Source organism: Trichechus manatus, unplaced genomic scaffold (genome assembly GCF_000243295.1).
Source record: "Trichechus manatus latirostris isolate Lorelei unplaced genomic scaffold, TriManLat1.0 scaffold00400, whole genome shotgun sequence".
NCBI lineage: Eukaryota > Metazoa > Chordata > Mammalia > Sirenia > Trichechidae > Trichechus > Trichechus manatus.
Genome location: NW_004444336.1, coordinates 194,513 through 199,993, shown reverse-complemented (window position 1 = coordinate 199,993; position 5,481 = coordinate 194,513). Strand labels below are relative to the sequence as shown.

Below are 5,481 nucleotides of genomic sequence, written 5' to 3'. Positions count from 1 at the left end.
ACACTCCACTTTCTTCTGCCTAAATAAGGCTACCGATTCCAGCAAGTCCCAAAGACTGAAAAGTGTTAGAGGAAAAAAAAAAATCCTGAAAACTTTTCTAAAAAATATAGTATGAAAAAAAATGTAGTATGACGTATTTCTTTCTTTTAGGAGACATCGGTTAGCATTCCTGAAACCACTGGAAAATCATAGAGACAGGGTGGGGGTGTACATGAGCTTCTCTAATCGGATCTTCTTTTGAAATCTACTCAAGAGTTTTCGGTGTAACTCTGTGTGTATGTTCTGTAATTTGATGTTCAGTAAGACATTCCACAGAACAGTAAATGAATCACTCACACACACACACAAAATGGTTTCCTGTGAGAAGGTGTAATACACCACTACACAATGGAAACAATGGAAACCATCTCTTTTGTCTGCTGAGAAAACAAAGTAGAGGTAATTATCCAATAATCATTGTAAGAAAATACCCTTGAACATACAGACTTACAGTCCCTTATTGAAAAGCCCAAGAAGGAAAATTGAAGGACAGAATTCTGGAATGTCAGAACACCAGGAATGAAGTAAAGACCCTAAGATTTTCTCAGGGAAAAAAAAAAAAAAAAGACTCCATACAAAAATCAGGTGTCAGAATGTCCTTAAAGTTTTTAATAACATTATTAACGCTAGAAAATAAATCAAGGAAAACTACTTTTAGGCTAGAATTTTATATGCAACCGGACTGTCAAACACATGTGAGAATGTATTAGAGATATTTGCTTTTAGTAAAACGAGAGTGAAAAGCAAGAAAGATGAAGACATGGAATCTAAGAAACAGGAGATCCAACACCATAGAGAAGAGAAGGGAAGCTCCAGGATGACAGGCACCCAGCTGGTCTAGAGAGCAATCAGAGGAGAAGTGTGCAGAAGGGTGGAGATACCATGTGGGAAGTGTCTGGGAAAAAATCAAAATAAAACTGAGCATTATGTGATATTTATTCCAGTTTGGGAAATTCAGATAATTCAGGATGTTGAACTAGTGTCGGATACTGATTGGCTCTCTAAAAAAATGAATCCTGGAGGAATTATAGGATCAAGAGGGAAACATGACTTTCAGGAAGTATGAAGAATTGTAAACCTTTAGAGAGACTGCAAAAGAGCCTCGGTGGTGCAACGTTTAAGCACTCAGCTGCTTAACTACTTGGTTGGCAGTTCCAACCTATACAGGGGCTCCACAGGAGAACGATCTGGCCATCTATCTGCTCCCTTAAAGTTTAAAGGAAAACTAAATCCATTGCCAATGACATCATCCTGACTCATAGAGCCCTTGTAGGACAGGGTAGAACTGCCCCATAGGGTTTCCAAGGCCACATCGTCCTTCCACGGAGCAGCTGGAGGGGTCCAACTGTTGACCTTTTGGTTAGCAGCCAAGCACTTAGACACTGCACCACCAGGGCTCTTTCCAAAAAGATTACAACCTAGGAATCCTTATGGGCAGTTCTACTCTGTCACATGGGGTTGCCATGACTTGAAATCGACTTCACGGCACCCAATAACAGCGATAGAGACACTGTGGGCTACTTTGAACTGATGTGTAGAAGGTCATGTGCAGAGGTAGCAGACAGAAGACAAGATGGAGAAAAGCATTTTACGTGCTGTGCTTGCATCTCACTCCAGTGGCCTAGGTCAATTATTTCTTGCCCCTTCAAGAAAGAATCAGGTGCACTGAAACCACCAATGTGGTAGCTGTGATATGGTATCTGCAAATCACACAAGCTTTGCTGAAGAAAAGAGTTGATGAAAACAGTGTGGACAAACCACATGGCCGCACGTATTCCTTTTCCAGAATCTCCCCCTCTAAACCTCCTGAGCTAAGGATTGCGATGGCTTCCTCCCAATGCTGCTTAACCGTCGACATTAAAAATGATCCCCTGACTTGAAGATTTATCTGGTGGAATGTAAAACAAACAAGAGTGAGAAAAGTGATTTTCTTGTACATCTTGCTCTCCACTTATGGCTCATTTTTGTCCTTAATTTTACCAAGACCAGCAAGAGCAGGGGGAGGAAGGAAGATCTAAGGCACCTCTGCTCAGCTCACCTCATCTTGAGAATTTCTCCCCATCAACCTCCCTCTTTTTTCGGCACCAAATGCCTCCCCCACCGGGGTACCTGCCCAGCTCACGGCTTCTCTCCTTTCAGAAATTTCATTTCTTGTTCTCCACTCCATAGAGAGACGTGGCCAAGTGGTCGGTTCAAGTTCCAGGACTTAAATCAACGACCAGATGACACTTTAGATTCCACGGATCCTCGAGGAGAAAAGATAAAACTAACAACGGTTTGGATTTCAAGTATAGAAAACGGCGGAGACCTACCCACCTTACTTTGTCATTTCAAAGACCCAGTCTTGCCATGCAGTTGCTGCTCTGCATGCGGGGTGCTAACCCCTACAGGGTCACCGCGGGTCTCAGCTCAGATCGACCCAAAGTCCCAGTTCAGATTGACTCCTTAAAGTCTTCTGCTCCAGAAATAACTCCAGGTGTATGGTTCTCATTTTCCTTCCTTTCCCGCTCCTGCAGCCGGAGGGCAAAATGATCTGCGTGGCTTGTGCAGTGGATAATTCAGCACAGCACGAAGGGTAACGGTTTTGGACACAGGAAGGAGAGAGTGCGGAAAACAGCTGCTCATTGGCCGGGAATCGAACCGGGGCCTTCCGCGTGGGAAGACGAGAATTCTGCCATTGAACCAATGCCTAGTTGCTAACAGCTTCCCTACTTCTAGTGTTACGGCTATTCAGAAAAATGACTCTGGCAGGACTTGGAAAAAGCAATTCTAAAATAGATTTAAACAGTGTTCTCTTTGGAAGAAGCAGCACACAGAAAAGATGCCCAGAACAAAGGGCATCAGGCAACTCTATCAAGTTATTGCATTCAAATAAAATTATACGACTTGAAAGACTAATTGTGAAATTGTCTCTTTCCAACTGGATAGTATCCGTTGCTGTGGAATAGATTCCGACTCACAGCAACCCTTTAGGACAGAGTAGAGCTGACCCGTAGGGTTTCCAAGCAGCGGCTGCTGGATACCAACTGCTGACCACTTGGCTAGCACCCAAGCTCTTAATCACTGCACCACCAGGGCTCCAACTGGGTACTATGCCTTGTCTTAGTTACTTAGTGCTCCTGTATCAGGACTATCACAAGGGGAAGGATTTCATAAACAGGAATTTATCGTCTCACAGTTTCAGAGGCTAGAAGTCCGACTTCAGGGCCCCGGCTGTGGGAGAAGCCTCTCTCTCTCAGCTCTGGGCATAGATCCTAGTCTCTTTCAGCTTCTCTTCCTTGGTTTCTTAGCAATCTTCTCATGACATCAGTCTTTCTCCCTTTGTGCTTCCTTGCTTCTGTGCCTAATCTGCTCTTTTTATATCTCAAAACTGGTTGGTTTAAAACACACCGTATATCATTCCACTTCATTAGCATAACAAAGAAAACCCTATTCCTAATAGAAATGACCGAACTGTTCATCAACCGTCTTGAATTCACACACTGAAAATACACTCATCAATAACAGCAAAATAATGCACACACATGCATGCAGCAACATGGATATATTCCAAAAACATTAGGTTGCATTAAAAAAAGAAACAAACACAAAAAAGTATGGTCATTTATGTAACTTCCAAGAATAGTCAGAACTAGTCTAAGGCGATAGAAATCAGGATGGTGACTGCCTAAGTAGGGGAGAGGTAGAGATTGCCTGAAAAAGTGTTCAAAGTATCTTTGTGGGTTGAAGGAAACTTTCTGTAACTTGATCTAGGTGATGGTTACAGTTGTCAAAATGTATCGGACTGTGTACATAAGATTTGTGCATTTTACTCTATGTGAATTATACTTCAATAATTTACTGTTAGCATAAAAATTGGAGGCCGAGGGACAGCATCAAGTTTAGACTTTCTTACATTCATTAGATTTTATGGTAAAATTTCCTGTTGGAGAGAGTTCATGTCTCATTTCTCTTTTTGTCTACAAGGTCCCCACTGATTTTTAAAATAACTCGACCAAGAAAAAAAAGGTTCTGACTACACATTTCATTAGAGACAGCTATGGACAGCCTTTGCCTTTGGGGACAGCTTGTGCGCATGCTCAGACATCGGGCGCGTCCAGGGTTTCCAGCTGACCGCCCGCCCGCAGGTGTGTGCACTGCAGGGTTTCCTTCCGTTCTCCTGACAGCGGCGTGCTCGGGAGCCGCCAGTGCGCGCGAAACTGTCTGGCCTCAGGTACAGGGCGCAGTCAGTACAGAGATGAGAAGCTAAACGAAAAGCTACACCAGGTTGAGCCATGGTGGACACGAGACAGTGCCGTGACTCGGATTCGAACCGAGGTTGCTGCGGCCACAACGCAGAGTACTAACCACTATACGATCACGGCGCGCCACCAGCTTCTAGCAAACACTTTCCTTCCTTTTAGTATTTTCGACGTAAAAACATTCACAATTATGTAGCAGATTTGTCCTTGGGCAGGTACAGGTCCTCGTGCTTTTTTTCTCTCTTTGTCTCTTCTCTCCCTCATCAAGCTACATGATAAAAACAATTTTCTCCCTGGTGTTTGCTGGAGGAGAGTGGTTATTGTCTACAAGTTTTCTGTCTTGCGAAGCTGCCCTTTTCCTACTCTTAGATAGAGCAGGATTTTGTTGGAACTTTTTTCGTCTTCACCTCTTTGCACTTCCAGTTTGCCGGCTTCATCAGCTCCAAGTCTGGGATATGCGATATCCCATTTCATTCCTGATACTAGTGGTTTGTATCTTCTCTCTTTTCTTAGTCAAGTTTATTGATCTTTTTAGAAAACCAGCGTTTGTTCCATTAGTTTTCTCTGTTGTTTTTCAGTTTTTAACGTCATTGGTTTCTGCTCTTATCTTTCTTATTTCCTGTTGTGTTTGCATTGGGTTTATTTTACTCTTCTGGTTTCTTGAGGTGATAGCTTAAGGTTATTGATTTGAGACTCTTTTCTAATATAAGCAATTAGTGCCTAACTTTCCCTCTCAGCACTGCTTTAGCTGCTCCCCACAAATTTTGATTTATTGCATTTTTATTCAACATACATATGCCAAGTACTGGAATTCCTGGGTCATGGGATAGATGCAAGTTTCACTTCATCAGAAGCTGCCAGTTTTCTAAAATGGAATTCTAACCAGCAATAACTTACTCTGTATCTTGCCAGAGCTTTGTATTCTCTGTCTTTTAAATGTTGCCTCTTCAGGTGGGTGTGTAATTACAGCTCACTGAGATTTTTGTTTATTTGTTTGCATCATTCTAGGTGATTTTTTAAAAATTTGATTTATTTTCTTGTTGTTCTTGAGAGTATACACAACAAAACAGGAGTAGGAACCCTGGTGGTGCAGTGGTTAAGCATTTGGCCGCTACCCAAAAAGTCAGCAGTTGGAATCCACCAGCCACTCGTTGGAAACCCTATGGGGCGGTTCTACTCTGTCCTATAGAGTCGCTATGGG

General features: G+C 42.7%; 1 non-coding gene across 1 annotated transcript; it reads right to left on the bottom strand.

Annotated features, from left to right (window-relative positions):
* Positions 1 to 4,331: 4,331 nt before the first annotated feature.
* On the bottom strand, positions 4,332 to 4,403 carry TRNAH-GUG (transfer RNA histidin (anticodon GUG)). Its single transcript has one exon. It is a non-coding gene; the product is annotated as a tRNA-His (tRNA).
* Positions 4,404 to 5,481: the final 1,078 nt, after the last annotated feature.